Below are 21,670 nucleotides of genomic sequence, written 5' to 3' on the forward strand. Positions count from 1 at the left end.
TTGTAGAGCAAAGGGCATGGTCAACAAGACAATGCAACAGCTTACAGAATGGGAAAAGGTCTTCACCAACCCCACATCTGACAGAGGACTGATATCCAAAATATATAAAGAACTCAAGAAATTAGATATCAAAATGCCCATCAGTCCAATTAAGAAATGGGCTATAGAACGAAACAGAATTCTCCACAGAGGAAATTCAAATGGCTGAAAGACATTTAAGGAATTGCTCAACATCCCTAATTATCCAGGAAATGCAAATCAAAACGACTCTGAGATACCACCTTATACCTGTCAGAATGGCTAAGATCAAAAGCACAGAAGACAGCTTATGCTGGAGACAATGTGGAGCAAGGGGAACTCTCCTCCACTGCTGGTGGGAATGCAAGCTTGTACAGCCACTTTGGAAATCAATATTGTACTTCCTTAAAAAATTGGGAATCCATCTCCCCGAAGACCCAGCAATAATACTCTTGGGCATATACCCAAGGTATGCTCAATCATACCACAAGGGCATTTGCTCAGCTATGTTCATATCAGCTTTGTTTGTAATAGCCAGAAGCTGGAAACAACCTACATGCCCTTCAACTGAAGAATGGATAAAGAAAATATGGTACATATACACAATGGAATACTACTCAGCAGAGAAAAACAATGACATCATGAGGTTTGCAGGCCAATGGATGGATCTAGAAAAAATCATCCTGAGTGAGGTACCCCAGACTCAGAAGGACAAACACGGTATGTACTCACGCATAAGAGGATACTAGATGTAAAACAAAGATGACTAGACTGCTACACAACTCCAGGGAGGCTACCTAGAAAATGGGACCCTAGGAAAGACCCCAGGATACCCATTGACAGAGAAATGGATGAGATCTACATGAACAACCTGGATGACAGTGGGAGTAATGAAGTACAAGATTTGAGGGAAAGAAAGCTTAGGGGAGCAGGAGATCCCAGCTGGATCAAGAACAGAAAGGGAGAATGAGGAATAACACACCATGATAAATGAAGACCACATGAGAACAGGAATAGGTAGAGTGCTCAAGAGGTTCCCAGAAATCCACAATGATATATCCTCTGTAGTCTGCTGGCAATGGTCGAGAGAAAGCCTGATCTGACCTAGTCTGGTGATCAGATGGCCAAACACCCTAACAGTCGTCTTGGAACTCTCATCCAATAACTGATGGAAGTGGATGCAGAGATCCTCAGCCAGGCCCCAGGTGGAGCTCCAGGTGTCCAACTGTCAAGAAAGAGGAGGGTCTGCAAGAGCATGAATTGTTGAATCCAAGATTGCAAAAAGCACAGGGACAAATAGCCAAACGAATGGAAGCACATGAATTATGAACCAAAGGCTGTGGAGCCCCCAGCTAGATCAGGCCCTTTGGATAAATGAGACAATTGAATGGCTTGATCTGTTTGGGAGGCATCCAGTCTGTGGGACCAGGATCTGTCCTTAGTGCATGAGCTGGCTGTTTGAAACCTTGGGCTTAAACAGGGACACTTTGCTCAGTCTGGAAGGAGGTGACAGGACCTGCCTGTACTGAATCTACCAGGTTTAAATGAATCCCCAGGGGTGCCTTGATCCTGGAGGACATGGGAATGGAGGGGAGGGGCTGTGGGAAAGGTGGGGGTGGGGGCGGGATGGGGGAGGACAGGGGAACCCATGGCTGATGTATAAAATTTAAAACACATAATAATAAAGAAAAAATTATTTATTTTAAAAAAAAGAGGTAGATGTCCAACTTTTAGGAATTGGTACCCTATCTCAGATAATGCAGAGTTCGAGATGGGTTGAATGCATAGGGCCAAAAGGACAGAGAGAAAGGCTGAAGCCATATGTAGCAAATGTAGCAGTAAATCTATGGGGCCTAGATCTGTTACAACAGTGGAATACCCAGATTAAAATTCCTACACTCTCAGAAAAGGAATACAGGCCAATGCATGTTTCTAGGAATAATATCATAACATGCTATAAAAACCAGTCACCAACCATTCAGGTTGTACACAAACAGAGCATAACTGCTGTTGAACTCTCAGAAGTACCAACTGCCTTACCTTTAAAATGGCTAACTAATAAACCTGTCTGGGTTTGACAGTGGCCTTTGACAAAAGTGAAGCTACAAGCTTTAGAACAGCTGGCTCAAGTGCAGTTAAATGCTCAACACATTGAAGAATCTACCAGCCCTTGGAATTCTCCTGTATTTTTTATTAAAAAAAAGTCTGGTAATTGGAGAATGCTGACAGATCTGAGAGCTATTAATAAAGTAATTCAGCCAATGGGCTCCCTACAGACTGGGATGCCCTTGTCCTCTCTGCTAGCCAAAGAATGGCCTATAATAGTTATTGACTTAAAAGACTGTTTCTTTACCATACCCTTACAAGAAAATGGTAGAGAAAAATTTGCCTTTACAGTTCCTAATTATAACAATTCTCAGCCAGCCAAGAAATATCAATGAAAGGTTCTTCCACAGGGAATGTTAAACAGCCCCACCTTATGCCAATACTTTGTGCAAAAACCATTGGAGATAATTTGTGTAAAGTTTCCATGATCACTATATGGATGATATCCTATTAGCTGATTCAAAGTTAGACACATTAGAAAGCATGTTTGAAGAAGTAAAAAAAGTTTTGCCTTGCTGGGGACTGCAAATTGCTCCTGAAAAAATACAAAGGAGAGATTCTATTAATTACTTAGGATATATGATAGAGTTACAAAAAATTAGACCCCAAAAGGTACAACTGAGGAGAGATCGATTAAAGACTCTTAGTGATTTTCAAAAGTTGTTAGGAAGCATTTCCAACTTATTGGGTATCATGGGAATACCCAAAGATGGACTATAAAATTTGGCTAATACTCTAGAAGAGGACAAAGAATTAAATAGTCCAAGAGAATTATCAGCCAAAGTTGAGAAGGAATTGGCTCTAGTAGAAAATACAATTCAAGGAGCACATGTGGATCGTGTGGATCCAGAACTTAAATGCATTCTTGCCATATTCTCCTCCAGACATTCCCCCACAGGTATTTTGATGCAGAGGGAAGATGTTATATTGGAATGGATATTCCTACCATGTAAACCAAATAAGAAATTAAAGACTTATATAGAAAAGATCTCTGATTTGATTCAAAAAGGTAAATTAAGACTTCGTCAGTTGACAGGAATGAACCCAGCAGAAATTGTAGAACCTTTAACTAATGAGGAAATTTCATCACTATGGAAAGATAATGAATACTGGCAGAGAGCCTGCAGTAACTTTTTGGGAGAGATTAACAACCATTATCCTAAAAGCAAGAGGATAGAATTCATAAAGAAGACTGAATAGGTCCTTCCTCACATTGTACGACACAAGCCAATTTCTGGAGTCCTCACATTCCATGCTGATGCAAATAAATCAGGGAATGCAGGATACAAATCAGGAGACTTAAGTAAAGTGGTACGAAGTCCATACAGCTCTGTACAAAAGGCAGAACTATATGTAGTTCTTATGTTACTGATGGACTTCACAGAACCCCTCAATATAGTCACTGACTCTCAATATGCAGAGAGAGTTGTTTCACACATTGAAACTGCTGAATTTATTCCTGATAATACAGAATTAACTTCATTATTCATACAATTGCAGGAAATCATCAGAAAAAGGGAACATCCTATATATATATATATATCACATATCAGATCCCATACAGGTCTGCCAGGACCTCTAGCACAAGGTAATGATGAGATTGATCAGTTACTATTAGGTAATGTGCTAGAAGCCTCAGAATTTCATAAGAAACACCATGTAAATAGCAAAGGTTTTAAGAAGGATTTCTCCATTACTTGGCAACAAGCTAAGGATATTGTGAAAAAATGTCCTACTTGTTCCTTCTATAACCAAACTCCATTACCTGCAGGGAGAAATCCAAAAGGTATACAAAGAAATGAAATTTGGCAGTGTTTCATTTTTCAGAATTTGTAAGATTAAAGTATGTACACCATACCATTGACACTTATTCAGGATTTCAGTGGGCAACTCCTATGAGTTCTGAAAAGTCTGATTCTGTGATTACACACCTATTAGAAGTTATGGCCATCATGGGAATACCTGTACAAATTAAGACAGATAATGCCCCAGCATATGTCTCCAATAAAATGAGACAGTTCTTTGCTTATTACAATATAAAGCATGTTACAGGTATACCACACAATCCCACAGGCCAAGCAGTCATAGAAAGATCCAATAGAACTTTAAAGGATATGCTAAATAAACAGCAACAGGTAACAATGACTCCTAGAAATAGATTGCATAGTGCTTTATTAACCTTGAGTTTTCTCATTGCTGATGAAAAAGGAACAACAGCTGTGGAGAGACATTGGATGACAGACAAAACTCCTGAGCTAAACCAACCAGTTTATTTCAAAGATGTGTTGACCTCAGAATGGATACCTGGATATGTCCTACGTTGGGGAAGGGGTTTTGCTTTTGTTTCCACAGGAGAAGAAAAGCTATGGATACCAACAAAATTAATAAAAATTCTATTTGAACAGGAGAAACCCCTTGATGAGGAGAAGTAAAAGATCATCTACCAATGTGACATCTCTTCAGGTTGTAAGAAAAATTTAGCAATCAAAGGTTGGGGTAGGGTTCTGTTTTTGTCTTTCCAGGATAATGGAAATACCCATCTTCCAGAAATCATAAGGCCTTGGATATCTGGATGTTTACAGCAGAAAGAAAGAATCTATTGGTACCAATCTACACAGGGTAAGATATCACTGTCTAATATCTATATCTCTATCAATCTAGAATAGTTGTGGTTCCAATTTAATTATAAACTAAGCTGGCTTTGGAGATGGAATTGGCTCACTCCTTCTCTAAACCCAAGTATATTGATAAAAGAAAAGGTTGAGAGATTCTTCAGTCCCATATCAGAAGAGCCCTCTGGTGTGAGACAGAAGGAAACCAATTATAAGGGACCATTATCTTCAAGATTCTAATTCTCTCCATGCTTACTCTTGATTTCTTGGAATCCTTTCTTACATGTCATGACTTGTTTAAATCCAAACCTTCCATTCTGATAAAAAATAAGTTTTTTCCAATAGCAATCTCTGAAGTCTCCAGAAGGAAGATGGGGCCCCAACAACAACACCTCTACCCAATCCAGAATGATGCCATGGTAATCATCGTCATACTACACTTCTTGCCAGAATTTCAGGCAATCTTACCCATTACTCTGAGAGTTGCTGCAGAATCTACAGTCAGTCTAACTGAGATTTAACTATCTGAGCTTTCTCACAATACCCAATAGAGATACCATCACCCCCTAAACAGCAGGAAGTAATTCTAAGAAAACTACGCCCCTTATCCCTAAGGTTTCATATTTCTCAGGGTTATGGATAATGGTTATAGGGTTAGGGGTGGAAGAAACTGTTAAACTCAGTACTCTCCTTAAGAAAAGAAAATATGTCTCAAAAAAAAATGGAAAAGAAGAAATGGAATGGATAGGTATAAGATATTATGGTAGACTATCATATACATTAGTAAACAAATTTAGTAATATAGTAGCCTTTGCACTGTTATGAATTCTTATATGTTGATACAAATATAAACTTTTTATATTCCTATTTAAGATAATTTGTATATTGTTACAAATACAGAACTATGTTTGTTATATTGTACACATATTTTCACTCTTAGTTGAAATATTTGTATATTGATACAAATGTGAATTTATATGTGTCTTACTGTATGTATGTTCTACTTCTGTTTAAGATATTCTGTATACTGTTATATATTTAGGATTATTATCATATTGCATATTGCACTATACATTCCTACCTCTGTTAAAGATATTTTGTGGAGCTGGAGAGATGGCTCAGCCATTAAAGGCTAGGCTCACAACCAAAAATATAAAAGATATTTTGTGGATTGTCACAATTTAAAGTAATTGTCTTTTTACTATACATTGGCTTACAGACTATTTGCCTTATTTATAGGAAGCCTTAGTCCTTAGGTTGTTTAGGTAGATAAGACTTATAGAGTTATTGTCACCTATGCTTGTCATCTCTATAATTATGTTAATTAGGTTATCCAGATTTATAAATACATAGGTCAGATGGACAGGGAATCTTCAAACACTTCATGGACCTAGAGAATATGGCATTTAAATAAATTAGAATTCTGTTGACGTGAGACACAATTGCTCCTGGCAGCACCAATTTGATCCTGAGAGAATGTTTGGCTTCTAAGAATTTCCATTTGGAAGTTTGTCTTCTTGGCACAAAATGGCCTACTGGGCAAAGAACTACCCTTGCCTCAACTGCTGACCGTACAAATGCTGTCCTTTCTGGACAAGTGGGACACAAGGAAAGCGACCACTATACTTTGCCAAGACAGGGTAAGATGGTCTTTCAGAATTCCTGTTTCTGAAAATGGTCTGTCAGATACTCTAGGCCTGTAGCCAATTTGAATGCACCAACAATGCTGAGAAACATTAGGTGACTGTCCAGGCTGCCAGCTGTCTCTGTCTATTCTTGCAAGACTCCCGAAAGTTGCTTGTGTCCTTCTCCCATTTCTCAGGTATTATTATATTCCTTCTCAGGTCTTTGATGAGGTTGAAGATTAGCAGTTATAGTTACAACTTATTATACATATATAATATCTTAGATAGAATATATTAAGTATTAGACTCAGGTTCTTTAGGATAGGACACCTTTTGGAATGATCTTTGTAACATGCCACCTACCCATGATCTAGACTTCCCTGGATTTTACTATGTGTTTTTTGTTTGATATTGTTTGCACTTATTGTAATTCCAACTTATCTAGGTCATTATCCCTCATTACTCCTGGACAATATTTGATTACCATCTCTTTGTATATATCTTGTATTAGGTTAGAGCTTTCTTATTTAGACAAAAGGGGGAGATGTAGTGGATAGCCATCCCAGCATTGGCCTGAAGTTCCAACCCCCATTGAGGCTTTTGGTAATGGTCACGCCCACAAGGCAGGGTGGAGGAGAAAGCAGAAGACCCAGGATCGAGAGGTGGGCTCTCTCTTGGTTCTGGGATGCTGGATGCAGGAGGTAGACCGAGCAGAGTTCTCCAGAGAACACCAGACTGTGCCATACCTTTGCCAGACCCTACAACCTATCCCTTCATTTGTAAGTTACCCCACAAAATAAACCTCCCTTTTAACTACGTGGAGTGGCCTTAATAATTTCACCAATACAGTACCTCCCAACTCTCTCTCCTGTCTGTTCTCTACTGTCTATCACAGACTCTATTGTCCCAGTATGGAACGAGCATTATCCTGAACCTCTGCAGCATCCTCGAACTGGCATCCCTGCTTCTGATCTGGTCCCTTCTAGCTCATTTTGTTTTTCTTTCTTTCTTTGTTTCTTTTTTTTTTTTTTAATCTTTGTATGGTTGATGAAGATGACATCATCCACTTCTTTTTTTTTTTTTTTTTTTAAGCTGAGGATCAAACCCAGGGCCTTGTGCTTGCTAGGCAAGCGCTCTACCACTGAGCTACATCCCCAACCCCACTCTTTTTCTCTTTTGTTTTTTTTTTTTTTGAGAGAGAGTTTTCTGTGTAGTTTTAGTACCTGTCCTGGATCTCACCTCTGTAGAATAGGCTGGCCTCAATCTCACAGAGATTTGGCTGCCTCCACCTCTTGAGTGTTGGGATTAAAGATGTATAACTACTGCCAGGATCTAGCCCATATTCTACATAGTAGGTGACCATAAAAAGTGGATGGAGATGCCCCTTCATGGCTGAGGTGCTTGAATCCCATTTACTTCCTCTGAGGAGAAGCAGAAGATTCTTAGGATGGGTCATAACTCTTGCTGTGGCCTCTGTACCCCTCCAGGCCCATCTATGTCACCCTTTCCTGCTCAAATCTAGACCAGTGGTTCTCGAATCACTGTGTTAAAATGTCACCTGGACAGGCTACTCAGTCAGAAAGTTCACTGAAGGAAGCTGTCTCACTGGAGATTCTGATTCAGCAGGGATGGAGTTGGAGCTCCCAGGTGCTGGTGAGGCAGAGCAGATGGTCCCACACATGATTTCCTGTCCCTCAATGGAGTTGCTCTCTCTGCTACCTTAGAGTCTTCATGTTTGCCTGGAACTTTCTTCTTGGCTCATCCCTTATTTCCCATCTTTGAGAGTTCACTGCAGCTCACCTCAGCTTTCAATGATATCAGACAGATTACCTTGCATTCATAGGCTTTCCAGGTACTACTATGTAATTGTAGGGGAACAAGTGTCTCCTCACTGCTGGACTGAGATAACAAATGTTGGGCCATGCCTGTCTTGCTCACTGATGTGCACTCAGATCTCAAAATAGTGTATGAAGCATAGCAGGTCTGCAGGAATGTCTGTTCAATGAGTGGCTGACCCTCCTAAGTCTTTAGCACCCCCTTCATTTCACATGTGTCATAGCAGCTAGGAACTTGAGAACAGATGGGATTCATGGTCATGAACTGAAATGTGCCACAGTGGGAGAGCATGGGGCTTCAGCACAGTCTCTGGAGTGGAAGATGAGTTTCCTGTCCTGTGCTTTCCCCTCAATCCCTTAGTAAAATCTCTCTCCATCTCTCTCTCTGTCTCTCTCTCTTTTCCTCTCTCTTTGTCTCACTGTCTCTGTCTGTGTGTGCATGCACATGTGTCTGAGTATTGGGGTTGGGACAGTGATACATATAGTAGTTTTTTCCCCCAAGAGTCTTTCTGTCTGTGTCTTTCTGTTCTCAGTGTTGTGACTGTTTTCATTGTTCAAGTGGTCTGGATTCACTTCTGGCTACTATTATCTACTGTTATCACTTGTTGTGTCAGAGGACTCACCACTAACTCAGCTTTTCATATTCTTTTATTCTGATTGAAGAAATTAAGAAGGCATGTTATATGATTCTATTTCTAAAACTCATACAACCATAACACACACACACACACACACACACACACACACACACACACACACACCTCTACCTTACTTTGGTTGTTGTGGTTGCCTGGGTTCTTCATGGCTTAGATTGTCTTTCTCATCTCCTCAGGACCCTTTTCCTGCCTCTCAGCTTGTCAGAAGCCACATAGGGCCTGGGTTGACCAGTAGGAGTTCTGTGCCCACTCCTTACCATGTGCTGGAGATGAGCGGCTGTGGATTCTTTGCCTCCAGGGCCCTGAGCTTCATCATCACATGGTCACTGAGAGGTGCCTGGTCCAGCCTGTAAGCATAACAGCAGGCTGTTTCTTCTGGGATCCACCACAGGATTGTGAGGCCTTAGGGTCCAGGATCCTAGACTCTGTTGTCTGTAGATGGGGCCAGTGAGGAGCCTTATTAAGGGCTATTCTTAAGCCAAAACCAGGACAAAGGATGGAGAGTAGTGGGCTGAGTGGAGGGAGATGTGTCCATGACACAATCTCAGTGGGACCTGTTTAGTGTGCAGGGAGATTTGAATCCAGTATGAGGACCTTTGGGACTTTCCAGAGCTGAAATGAGGGTCTTCTCATTTATAACCCTCTCCCATAGGTCAGTTGTGGGAGATAGGCTCTCCCAGGGAAGGGAACATGGCCATAGATGAGAAGATTCATGTTGGCAAAGGGCAGCACAGTAGCCATCAGCAGTCTCAGTAGCTGGAGGTCACGGCCATATTCCCATGCTCCATATATGGGCAGCTGTTCAAAGTAAACCATAGTGCTGGGATCATGGGTATTCTCCTTGAGGGAAAGAGCCTTGGTTCCATGCTCACTTCCCTCCCCTTTCCCTTAGTGCTAAGGGAGGAAGCCTTGTCCTTACACAGCAGCCACTACCTGAGGTCTGCTGGTTCCATTCTTGTGATCCTCAAGTTCTAGGATTTCTGGGTGTTAGGGTAGTGACCTCTCTGGGTTTCCACATCCTCAGCCCATAACCGTAGCTATATCACTCCCATCTGCCTATTGTGAGGCACAGACAAGGATGGAGGGGATGGTTCCTGCACCCATGAGAGGCTGAGCCATGTCAGATGCAGCAGATTCCAGCTCTGAACAGGCTCTTCAGCCTGTGAAAAACAGTCATGGCTGAAAGCAGGCTGGGGAACAAAGGTGCTGAGCAGATGGGCCAGTTTCAGCTCCCAGAGAGGTGGAAAGAAGACCCTTCACTGCCCAACTGCTCCTGTGCATTCAAAATTGAACCAGAGAGCTGGAGAGATGGCTAAGTGGTTAAGGGTACATACTGCTTTTCCAGAGGCCCTGAGTTCAATTCCTAGAACCCACTTCAGGCAGCTCATATCCTCCTGTAACTCCAGTTCTGGGAGATTAGACTCCTCTGGACTCTGAGGGCACCTGGACTTACATACACTAGCGGTTCTCAACCTGTAAGTTGTGACTTGTGTGTGTGGATGTCAAATGACCCTCTCACAGAGGTTGCATAAGAGCATTGGAAATATCAGATATTTACATTACAATTCATAGCAGTAGCTCAATTACAGTTATGAAGTAAGGAAATATAATTTTATGCTTTTGGGTGACCAAAACATGAAGAGCTGTATTAAAGTGTCACAGCATTGGGAGGCTTGAGAACCAGTGACATATACATACACATAAATAAATATAATAATAACAATAATAGAGTTGAAGCAGAAGGCCTAACAGAGGGAAGTCTCAGGGCACAGGCCTGCTGAACTTCTCCTGTTGCTTGGAAGAACCAGAAGACTCTCACTACAGGGGAAGGGAGTCTCTGTGGTTCTGTGAGCCCATGAAAGGTACTGGCCAGCAACCTCTGGGAAGTTCTTCTAGAAACCGGCTGTGGTCCTGTGCTGGGGAGGTGGAGGCACAGGAGAGGGAGAAGCTCAGAGACAGCATGAAGGGCCTGAGTGGAGGACCAGGGTCTCCAGGGCTGTAGTTTGGAGGATTCCCAGCTTGTGTGAAACTCTAGTGCATGGGAGAATGGCACTTTCTGGTACAGAGGACTATCTCAGGCTGTGGGTGTGAAACATGGGGACTCTCCATGGCTCCAGCCTCTTTCTGTTCCAGAGCTTTCCCCAACTCTGCCTCAGTTTGGGCCCAACTGAGTATTACTTCTTTTTTTAGGCCTCAGAAAACCTTCCTGAGCCACTTAATAATGTGGCTTCTTTCACAACATGAAATTCTCACAATACTGTTGACTCCACAGCATTCAGCAGAGATTGTCAATACGGAGTCATGTGGTGGTGTTTGATCTATGTCTGTCTCTTTCCACACAGCTTCAGGAGGACAGAGCCATGTGTGTTTGTCATTGTATCCCTAGGGCCTATAATAGTACTTGGCACACAGGGGTCCTGATATGAATGCATGCACAGATACATGAATGAATAAATGATTGAAGTCATGTTCTGGAGTAAGGCAAACCTGGGATCTGTTAGGATAATAGTCTTCTTAATATATAAGATTGCACAAAGCCCAGCTACCTACCTGGTATTATCTTTGTTTTTACATATGTACATTTTGTGTCATTACAATTCGCAAGATGGATGGATATGACATTCCATTTGATAGATGAGGAAACTGAGTTTTAGAGAAGATAGTGACTTGCTTAAGTCATGGGGTATTAGTGGCACAGCTGGTCAGGAGCCACGCTGACTGTGCATTATCTGTCCCTTTTCTTTTCTATAATCTTGTGTTCTGCATACTTCCATGTCCTTTCCTGTGCCTCCTACCCAGAAGGAATCTCAGGGTTTTACTTACCATAGGATTCTGAGTTTGCAGGCAGGATTCCTGAGGGCCTTACACAGCAGCCTCACACCACGGTCTCCCAGGTCATTCAGCTGCAGGTCTAGCTCAGCCAGGTTAGTGCTGGCCTTGAGCACTGAGGCCAGGTCCACACAGTGTCTGAATGTGAGGCCACAGTCAACAAGCCTGCATGGAAGATGCTCACCACCAGCTTCTCCAGGGCTCACTGCTCTTGGGAACTCAGCTCAGATCTCCCTTTTTGAGGCCTGGTGTGCTGTGTTAGCAGTGTTTAGCTCTCTGGAGTGCCTTTTCTAGTCTGAGTGGATAATTCCATGTTTCCCATAGCTGAGCAGCAGGAGCAATGGAGTACAGGCTGGGCACCACTGCTCTGTTGTTACTGGCCATGGCAGAGCTCCACAAGGCCCAGGACAGCTCCCAGTTATATTTCAAGAGTTATATGAAGAGAAAATTCACCAGCCATAGGGCATGATCTCACTTGTTAGGTGAAATCTTAGTAATGATGGAGTCCATATAAACAGTTTAGAAGGCTGGTTACAAAGGCAGAGAGCAGGAGGAAATGGGGGAGACACCATTCCTTGGGCCTGGAGCTTTCTCCCCTTCTGCTCCATTTAGCCTCTTTCTCTATGTTCTTCAGCTCTCCTGTAGTAACTTCTGTAGTAGGTTTGCTCCACTGATGTCCTCATGGGGCTGTTGACAGTGACATCCTTGATAAATATCAGTCTTAATGATCCCCCAAAACAGAATCCCATTTATCATAGCCAATCTGGCATCTATCACAGGTATAGTCAAGATACTATGGTGAATATTTGGTGAATACCAATCCTTACCCTAGACCCAGGTTTTGTGTATGGTCTCCATTTCATCCATCCCTGTTTCAGGGGAGAACCCAGACCAGACTCACCATAATGTCCTAAGGTGACAACCAGGGCATCTTAGGGTCCTACAAAGACTCCACAGTGCAAAGTAGCTAATTGGATTTCCACTTAGGTCCAGCTCCTCCAGGATTCCTGTGAACTCAAGAGTAGAGAAGAGAATCTTCCAACTAGTATCTGTGATAGGGTTCCACCTGGACCTGCAGGAGAGAGATATGGGGTGGGGGAGGCAATGAGGGATGTGAGTTGTGTGTACACAGTGTGAGATACACAGCAGATTAGATTTCTAACTGTCTGAGCACCAGGCCTCAATATGCCATCCCCAGGATTCACCAGCTTCTACATGCTCCTTTGCTCTAACATCTTGATCTTCTCCTCTGGGTGGTTCCTCATCTACATCCTAATCATAGCATGTTGTGTTCTCATTTTGTGTGTCTGTTTCTGACTCAGTCTACGTGTCCCACATGGTATGAACTGGTGGATGGCATCTTTTATTTTTAATCTACAGTATTAATCACAAGGCCAGGCACAAAGGAGGCCCTTGATAACTCAAACAGTCTTCTTTCTTTTGATGTGAATGTACCTGCTTTCCTTTGGAATAGAATTCTAGAGTGTCATGAAGGAAAACTGGAAAGAGGAGGTTGGAAAAGAGCTCATCAGAGATGGCTACCCTGACTGTGGTGGGATGTTGAGCGTGATTATAAACACTCCAGATGTGCTGGTTCACATGTTCCCTACATCTTTACAAGAATAGAAGACTGCAGAGAAGGGAGAGAGAATGAGAAAAAATGGAGGGGAGAGAGAGATCAGCTCAGAGTGGTCGTGCATTCCTTTAATGTGAAAAACCAAGCATACGAAGTCAGGAAAATAGTGAGTTCTAAGCCAGCCTGAGCTGCAAACTGAAGAGGCTAGGAGCAGCTCCAAGCCTGTCCTGTGCAACATTCTATCCCAAACACTACAAACAGAACAAAATAGCAAACTAAAAAAAAACACAACCCCAGAAACAGATGAACAGTGGCCAACTTGAACTGAAACAAAAAAGTGTGGCTATTTACTTCCAATTTTACAAAACCAAAGAAATGTCAAGGAAACCAAATAAACTAAACATTGAAGGGTAGTGTTTTTTCTTTAAAAAGGCTTTATTTATTTTTTACTTTATGTGTACATTGGTATTCCTGTTTGTCTCTGTGCATTATATACACGCAGAAGCCTGCAGAGGATAGAATCAGTGATTTGGATCCTCTGGGACAGTAGTTAAAGGTGGTTGTGAGCCATCTGATGTGGGTGCTGGGAATGGATCCACATTCTCTACAAGACCAGCAACTGGTCTTAACCATGGAACCACTCCCCCAGCCCTGAAAGGATGGCAGTTTTGATGCATGGCTAGTATTTACACTGAAAATGGAGTTTCAGCATGTACTAATTAAAAAAACCTGAGGTGCCATTAAGAGTCTCATACTTAGAAGCTGCTCACCTTGCACCCTCTGATACCTTAATTCCCTGGGCTGGTCCTCTCTGTTCCTTTGGCTTTGGCCAGGCTCCACCTCTGTAGTGTTTCCCTTGTGAGCCTCCTGCTTGTCTCCTTGCCTTGTCTGGCTGTCTTTTCCTCTTAACTTCACTTTCTCACTGGTGGTTCAAGCTTCTCCCTCTCCCATGGGATTGTCCCAGGCTTCTAAGGCCACTGTCCTTTTCAAGTAGGATGGTGTTCCTGGCTTCTCTCACCCTATCTGGCCTGTCTCTGTAACTAGTTAGAATTCTTCTGAAGGTCCACATCAGAGCACTTCTGTTTGCAATATCTGCATCAAGGTCCTTCAAGGCTTACTTGTGTATAACCATAGACACTCAGTAACAACCTTAAATGACAAAGAACAGGGAAACAGTCCATTGGCCAAGGTATTCTCCATAGGGAATATCATAATATTATTCAGAATGGTAACTAGACATTTAGTAACAGGAGACAATGGTATTAGTTCAGTAAGAAAATAAATATGAATATAAGATAACAGATATATTGTATCTCAGTTATATTGTAGAAAAATATATATCAAAAAAGATTAATAGGTATTTCCCAATTCTTTACTTCAGGCTGTGTAGAAAATAGGATCTTGGGATTCCTAAATGAAGTGTTTTGAATGAGATGTAACCAAGAGTGACAGCATTTGAATGCTTTGTCCTTGATTGGTGGTACTATTTAAGAGTGCTTAGGAGGCTGGGCTTTGTGGAAGGAAGTGTGTTACAGGAGGCAGACTTTTTGCAAAGTCTTGAGCCATTCCCAGTACACACTTTCTGTTTCCTGCTTGTGGTTTAAGAAAGATCTCTCAGCTGGGTTCCAGTCACATCCTTTCCTTTTACCATGATGAACCCTGATCCCTCTGGACCATAAGCCCAAATAAACTCTTCTATAAGTTGTCTTGGTTATGGTGTTTTATCACAGCAACAAAAAATTAACCAATACACTAGACAATCTGTCTATCAATGAGTTACATCCTTAGCCCACAGTATTTTGAGACAGTGTCACATTATGTAGCCCAAGCTGGACTGGGACTTCTGACCTTCTTGCCTCAGCCTTCTGAGTTTGGGAAGAGAGGTGTGCATGACCAAGCTCAGTTAACCCAATTCTTAATGCTGTCCTCTCTGAGAAATGGAATTCTGATTGATACTAATTTAATTTGTTTTGATAATTGATACATCCTCACTCTTTTACAACAAGTATGTTTAATAATAATAATAATATAAGGTCAGTTTAATTAGGTCATTCTAATCATAGAAAATGAGTCACTGAGACAATGTTCCCATATGTGTGTAACATAGTTTGATCTTCTCAGTGCTCTCTAACCCATTTTCTCTCCTCTCCCCTTCCTGTTCTCTAACAGTTGCTCCTCTATTTTTAAGTCATTTACTTTTCATGTGGGCTTTTGCTGAGTTGTTCAGATTGGTGTCAAAACCAGAACTCTAGAAATCTGCTTTAGCCTTCCGAATGATGGGATTTCAAACTTAGGCAGTAAGTCCAGCTCTGCTTATCCAGAGAAAAGCTTCAACATGTTAAAAACAGAAGACTTAAAGAAAAACATTTGTTCCCTTCAGAATCTCTCCTTTTCTTGAGTGAGCATTCTCTTCCCTAATACTTGGTGTGTGTCTGATCATTGCAAGTGTCACACCCTATGTAATTAGTGCACTTGACTGCCTTATTTCCAATTTTTGAGGCTCTCATAGCAGCAACTGGATTTTTCCTCCTGTCATAAAATGAGTGCTTAATGAACATTGATGGTGTGAAACATCTAGAAGGGAGAGAGATACACCCTGATACTGAGTAACCAATATAGCACACTAAAAAGGGACCCTGGAAGGGGAAGTCTTTTCTGGCTGCCGGGATTGGCAGGAAATCTTCAGACTGAGTACCAGGGCCATACTACCTTCATTGATACATAAAAAAATCATCTGGTCAGGGAAAACAGGGACTCTCACACATGTGCATTCTGAGGTGATGGGTGAAGACCTCATGGCCAAGGTCACAGTCATGGGGGGAGGAGGATGATGCCTGCAGGAGCTGAATGAGCATTTTCTCAGAGAGAAAGTATGGTAAGAGAGAATCAGTCACTGTGGGTTATTTTATCTTGTGAAGGGTGAAGAAGATTTGGATCAGAGAAGGTGGATGGTCCTCACCGAGGCAGAGGGTGAGATAAAAGCTCCTAGCCCCATTGCATAGTCAGGCACACAGTGGCAAATAGAGAAAGGTGGTCAGATTCAGCAGTTAGATGCCACTAGTGACTTGTATCCTGATGACTTGGAACCAGCTAAGAGCACTGCTGGTGCTCAGAACATGTGTGCTCGTGGGATCTACAGGGAAGCCAGAAAGAGGACCTTGTCTGGATACTCACAGAACAATCCTGGGGGTTGTCAGGGTTTGTCCCCGATGTCCATCCCAATTCAGCTGAAGCCTCTTCACATGGTGGCAGTACTTAATGCAGAAAGTGACTACCATGAGATCCACGTCTGTCTGCACCACTAGGTGCTTCACGTTTGTCTGGAACACTGGGTGTGTCATATCTGTCCGGTCACACACCTTTTTTTCTTGAAGATTGCGCATCACCTGTGTCAGGAACTCTTCATTCTGAGTCTCATAAAAACAATGAAACAACCCCAGAGAATACAGATGTTGTTGCTGGGACAATGCCCTGGCTTTATCCAGCATTTCCCATAAGGTGTGCAGAGGCAAATGGGTAGTTAAGATCTTCCCCATTTCATTTACCCCTTGTTCACTCAAAAGGCCAAATAAGAAGCGTATGGTGGGTGCCTCAAACAGGTCTTGCCTTCCATATACTTCTATCAGTGTTTCCACAATTCTGTTGTTCTCCACATCACCACATTTCTCCTCATTATTCCCCAAGATGCAGGACATTGCTGCAAAGAACTCCTGGAGACACAAGTGGGCAAAGCTGTATCTTGGAGAGCTGGTTTGCTTTTGAAGGACACCCACCTTCAGGAAAGTGTCAATGACATCCTCAGATAACCCTTGCTCCTGGAGATCTCTCTTACAGAACAGAGTCCTTCTTTTGCAGATCCCTTTAGCAGCCAGTAAGCAGAGCCCTCTGAGATGGGTTCCTAGGGCACTATCTGGGAGAGTCTGGAAAAGGTATTTCAGGCAGAGAGCTGTGGTGGTCTGTGATGTTAGTGAGAGGTCTTCTCCCTGCTCCATCTGATGCTTCAGGCAAGTGCAGACCAGCCAGGACACCCAGGGCACCAGACACAGTGTTGAGAGCACTGGGTTTGATTCAACCATGCTAAATTCTGTAATTGCTTCTTTTTTCTTTGTGAAATATTTGTAGATGTATTCCTTTCACCCAGACTCAGAGAAACCCAGGACTTCCACCCAACGTGGCTGCCCCAAGGATGGAATAAACTTCTGTAGATCTGTGGTCTGAGCTGTGAGCAGCAAGGAAGCCCCAGGCACAATGGATTTCCCCAGCAAACTGCCCAGGAGCATGTGCACGGGCTGAGGTTGGTTCCAGTGCACACAGAGTGGAGGATCTGGCTTCTCTAACACCCATGCTGGCTCATCTATGCCATCCAGGATGAAAAGCAGCTTCTCAGGGTGAGACAGGATCTTCCTGATGGGAGACCTGGGTGCAGTCTGGTCTATTGCTATGAGCTCAGCCAGACTCAGCTGCTTGCACTGGGCCAGCTCTCTGCAGCTGAAGTAGAAGACATGCCGGAATTGATTCCTGTATAGCTGGCCTTCCCCCCCAGGCTCTTCTCACCTTCCTGGCTAGTGTTGACTTCCCAATCCCAGCAGCCCCTTCTAATACAACTAATTGAGGCTTCTTCTGGGTCTCTGGGCTTGGGTGAAATAAGTCTTGGATCTCAATTAGATGTCCTCTCTCTTCTGCTACACATTGATGCCAGCTTTCCCTGACCAAAGTCTCCCAGCCTCTTGGGCAAGATTTTTGTAGGAGTAGTAGCTGTGTGAAATTTTGGAGAAAATCCCTTGTTTCCCAGGTCTGTGTGCAGTAAAGATTCTCTCTTCCTTGGTTCTGATATATTTCTGGAATGATTCCAAAATAAGGGAGAAAAGGATGGAGCATAAGTGTACACAGTAGAGTTGTTTGTTCTTTCATTCCTTTCTTCCCCCCTTCTTTTCATTCTTCAGTAACTGGACATGAGTAGGCATCTGCCTACATTGTACAACAGACTGCCCATGGGCACTGGGTCATTCTGAACAGTGCAGTACAAAGAATGTGAGCTTTAGAGTAGAAGGTTCTAGTTCAAGTATTCACTTGACCTATAATATGCTGCAAGATCTTCATCCACATACCAGATATTTATACATGTCTTACTCTGTGCCTGACCTGCTCTTAGGGCTGAGCATAAAGGATGAGTTCACATACAACTTTGTCCTCATTCAATCTATGGTATGATCCAGTAGCTCCACTGAGCTCAGTCTTCCCTTCTGTAATTTGGGGGCTGTGGTCTCTACTGCAGAAGGCCATGAAACACTGTGGAGATTACAGACAATGGACTCAATGTAAGTCCTGAGATTCATGGTCTGTTGAGATGGTCTTGGGATGCCTTAAAGTTTATAGTCAGGACAAGGACTTGTCCCTGTCTTCCAGGACTGGCAATCCCTGGCTTATTTTGTACTGCCTTCCAGAGATCATTGGTAATAAGAAACTTTGTTTGTGGCTACTGTTTGGATGTTTTTTCCCCACTGAGACTTATGTAGAAACTCATTTGCCAGCGTAGCAGTGTGGGGAAAAGGATCTAGTGTGAGTGTTTGGAGTCATGGAGGCAGGTCCCGTATTAATTGGTCAATACTTTTCCTTTAGGAATGGGCAAGCTTTTGAGGCAAGGGGTTCCCTTTCTCTCTTGAAGGTACCCACTTGCCTATATAATGTTTTTTTCTTAAGCTGAGCAGTCATAGTCTCTATTTGGACTTCCCGACTCCAGAACTACAATTTAATATATATGTTCTAAACAAACATACAACAAAAACCCAAAACCATTGAGCATGGTGGTGTAGTCCTGTAATTCATCACTCAGAAGATAGAGGCAGGAGAATCAGGAGCTCAGAGATAGCTTTTCCATATGGTGAGTTTGAAAACTTCCTAACCTATAATCATCAATTTGTCAATCAATCAATCAATCAATCAATTTGTCAATCAACCAACCAACCAACCAACCAACCAACCAACCAATCAATCAATCAGTCAATCTGTCAATCAATCAAACAAACAACAAGAATAACAAAAGTTTCCCAGTCTCTGTTTCCTGTCCTGCCAATGGAAAACACATGAACACATTTGTTCTTGATGTAACCTGCTCCACCGTTCACCACGTACACTTTGCAGGCTTCCTCTCTCCTGCTCTACTCCCCCTTCCTCCAACCAGTGCATCTGAGGAGTCCTCTCTTCACTTCTGGACCTGACTACAAACCTCATCTTAGCATCTTTGGAAGGAACTCAATATAAGGCAGATAGGAGGATGCTCCATGGACCATAATCCAAGTGTATACCTCAGCACCTTCTGGTTGCCCAAAATACAAGGTAGCTGCCTGTTCTGTCTTGGCCAAAGTGCTGAAGAGAATTTGGTTAGGGTACAGAGTGTAGCATCTGTTCACACAATTAGCCCTTGAGAGACTGGCTTCAGCAGCAAAGTTACTTCTGAGATCAGGATCTACAGATCTGCTTTCATTGTATTCTGTGGGATGACATCTAACATCTGAGTGTAGCAGGCTGACCACTCATGTCTGTGGCCAAGGTCTACCTGGCTCAGGCCATGTCTTCCCTAGGTACAAAGGGATGGATCAGTTCTTCCTAGGCTATTCTCTCTAAAATCTTCCAGCTGGAATATATCTGTTACCAGGTACACATGTAAATCCTCTTCAGTTCTGTCACACTTCAAAAGCGACTGGGCAGCAAGATGGTTCAGAAGTTAAATACCTGTCAGCAGAATCATGTGGACTAGAATTTTGGATCCCAGGACACCATGTACATGCTGTGTTGACACTGTGGTCCTCTATTACTTTAAGCTCAGTAAGCTGAGACAGGCATCCCCAGAGCAAGATCTCTAGCTAGACTTGTTCCATTGACAAGCTCTGGATGTAGATGATGGGAGACTCTGCCTCAATGAATAAAGAGAGAGCAACTGAGGAAAATTCTCAACATCAATTCAGGGTGTCCACATACACACACAAGTGCAACTCACAACATATGTATGCCCAACATATACAAATATACATACACATATGTATCCATAACATACACATACATGAAATGAAAAGACCAATTTAAAAAATCTACAGAAAATGCATGGAAATGGGAAATATCCTATCAAGTGAGATAACCTGTGCCTAGGGAGACAAATGCCAAATTTTCTCTGTCATATGTGGATCCTTGCTTGTTATATTTAGATTTATATGTTTAATTTGTTTTTTTAAAGTTTACTTCAAGTTAATTTTTGAGAATTTCCTATATACATACTGTATTTACATCATTTCTACTCTTCTCTAACTTCTCTGCCCCCTCTAACTCTGTGTCCTCTCTTTCTCACTAAGCTTATCTTTTCTTCTTCATTGATTGTTACACACACATATATATACATGCATACATACATGCATAAATACGTACATACACGCACAAATACATACATTCTCTTGAGTCCATTTAGTGCTGCTAGACTTGTTGACCACTTGAGATTGGATAACCTACAAGGGACTCATCTCTAGAGAAGACTGAGTCTCTCTCTCTCAGCATCTATTAATTGCCTGTAGCTTTTCATCTAGAGGTGGGACCATGTTAGATTTATTTGGAGTGTCTCTAGAGATCAGGAAACTATAATGAGCCCAAGAGAGGGGTAGGAGAAGTGGTCTTAAGTGGCGTGGGCAGAGATCACTTGTGTTATGAAAATGGGGTTCAAGGTTGAAGTGAGGATAGAGATGGTATACCAGGGAAGAGGAGTGTGTGGGGATGAGTTAACCAAAACTAATAATGTTTGGAAGATGTTATGGACACACACCACTTTGTAAGCTAATCATAATATAACTTAAATAATGTAGGCTAGTGAGCAATGGGTGTACTGTGTTTTCCTCAGAAGACATGAGTTATTAATGGGAAATCCCAGTGCCAAGCATTGAGTACCTCCCTGAGAGTTACTAGTCAGAGAGGATGCAGAGACTCCAAAAACAGCAAAGCCTGGTGCCGTTGCTCTTGGTGGTCTACCAGAACTTGAGTTAAGACCCTATTACTGAAGACAGAACATACTTTTATTATAGGATGTAGGGAAAACAAGTTGGAACAGACATCCAGCTTCTTCCATCCTGGGTATCTTTTATAGTACTAGGTGTTATGAAGCCACTGAGAAAATCTATGAATGTTATTACCTGGTGGAACCCTGAATGCTGCAGTAATGACCTGCTATGCAAGACACTCTCACTGGTGCAACAGTTTCAGGGAGGTCATAGTGTAACCAATTGCTTTTGAATTAGATTTGAGGAATTTCTTTCTTTCTTTGTCTCTCTGTCTCTGTCTCTCTCTTGAGACAGGATTTCTCTGTGTAACAGCCCTGGCTGTCCTGGAACTCACTTTGTATACCAGGCTGGCCTCAAACTCACAGATAAACACC

General features: G+C 42.4%; 1 pseudogene; it reads right to left on the minus strand.

The window, feature by feature from the left end:
- Positions 1-21,670, minus strand: part of LOC118589947 — a 100,305-nt pseudogene that overhangs the window by 42,666 nt on the left and 35,969 nt on the right.

Source organism: Onychomys torridus, chromosome 8 (genome assembly GCF_903995425.1).
Source record: "Onychomys torridus chromosome 8, mOncTor1.1, whole genome shotgun sequence".
NCBI classification, from domain to species: Eukaryota; Metazoa; Chordata; class Mammalia; order Rodentia; family Cricetidae; genus Onychomys; species Onychomys torridus.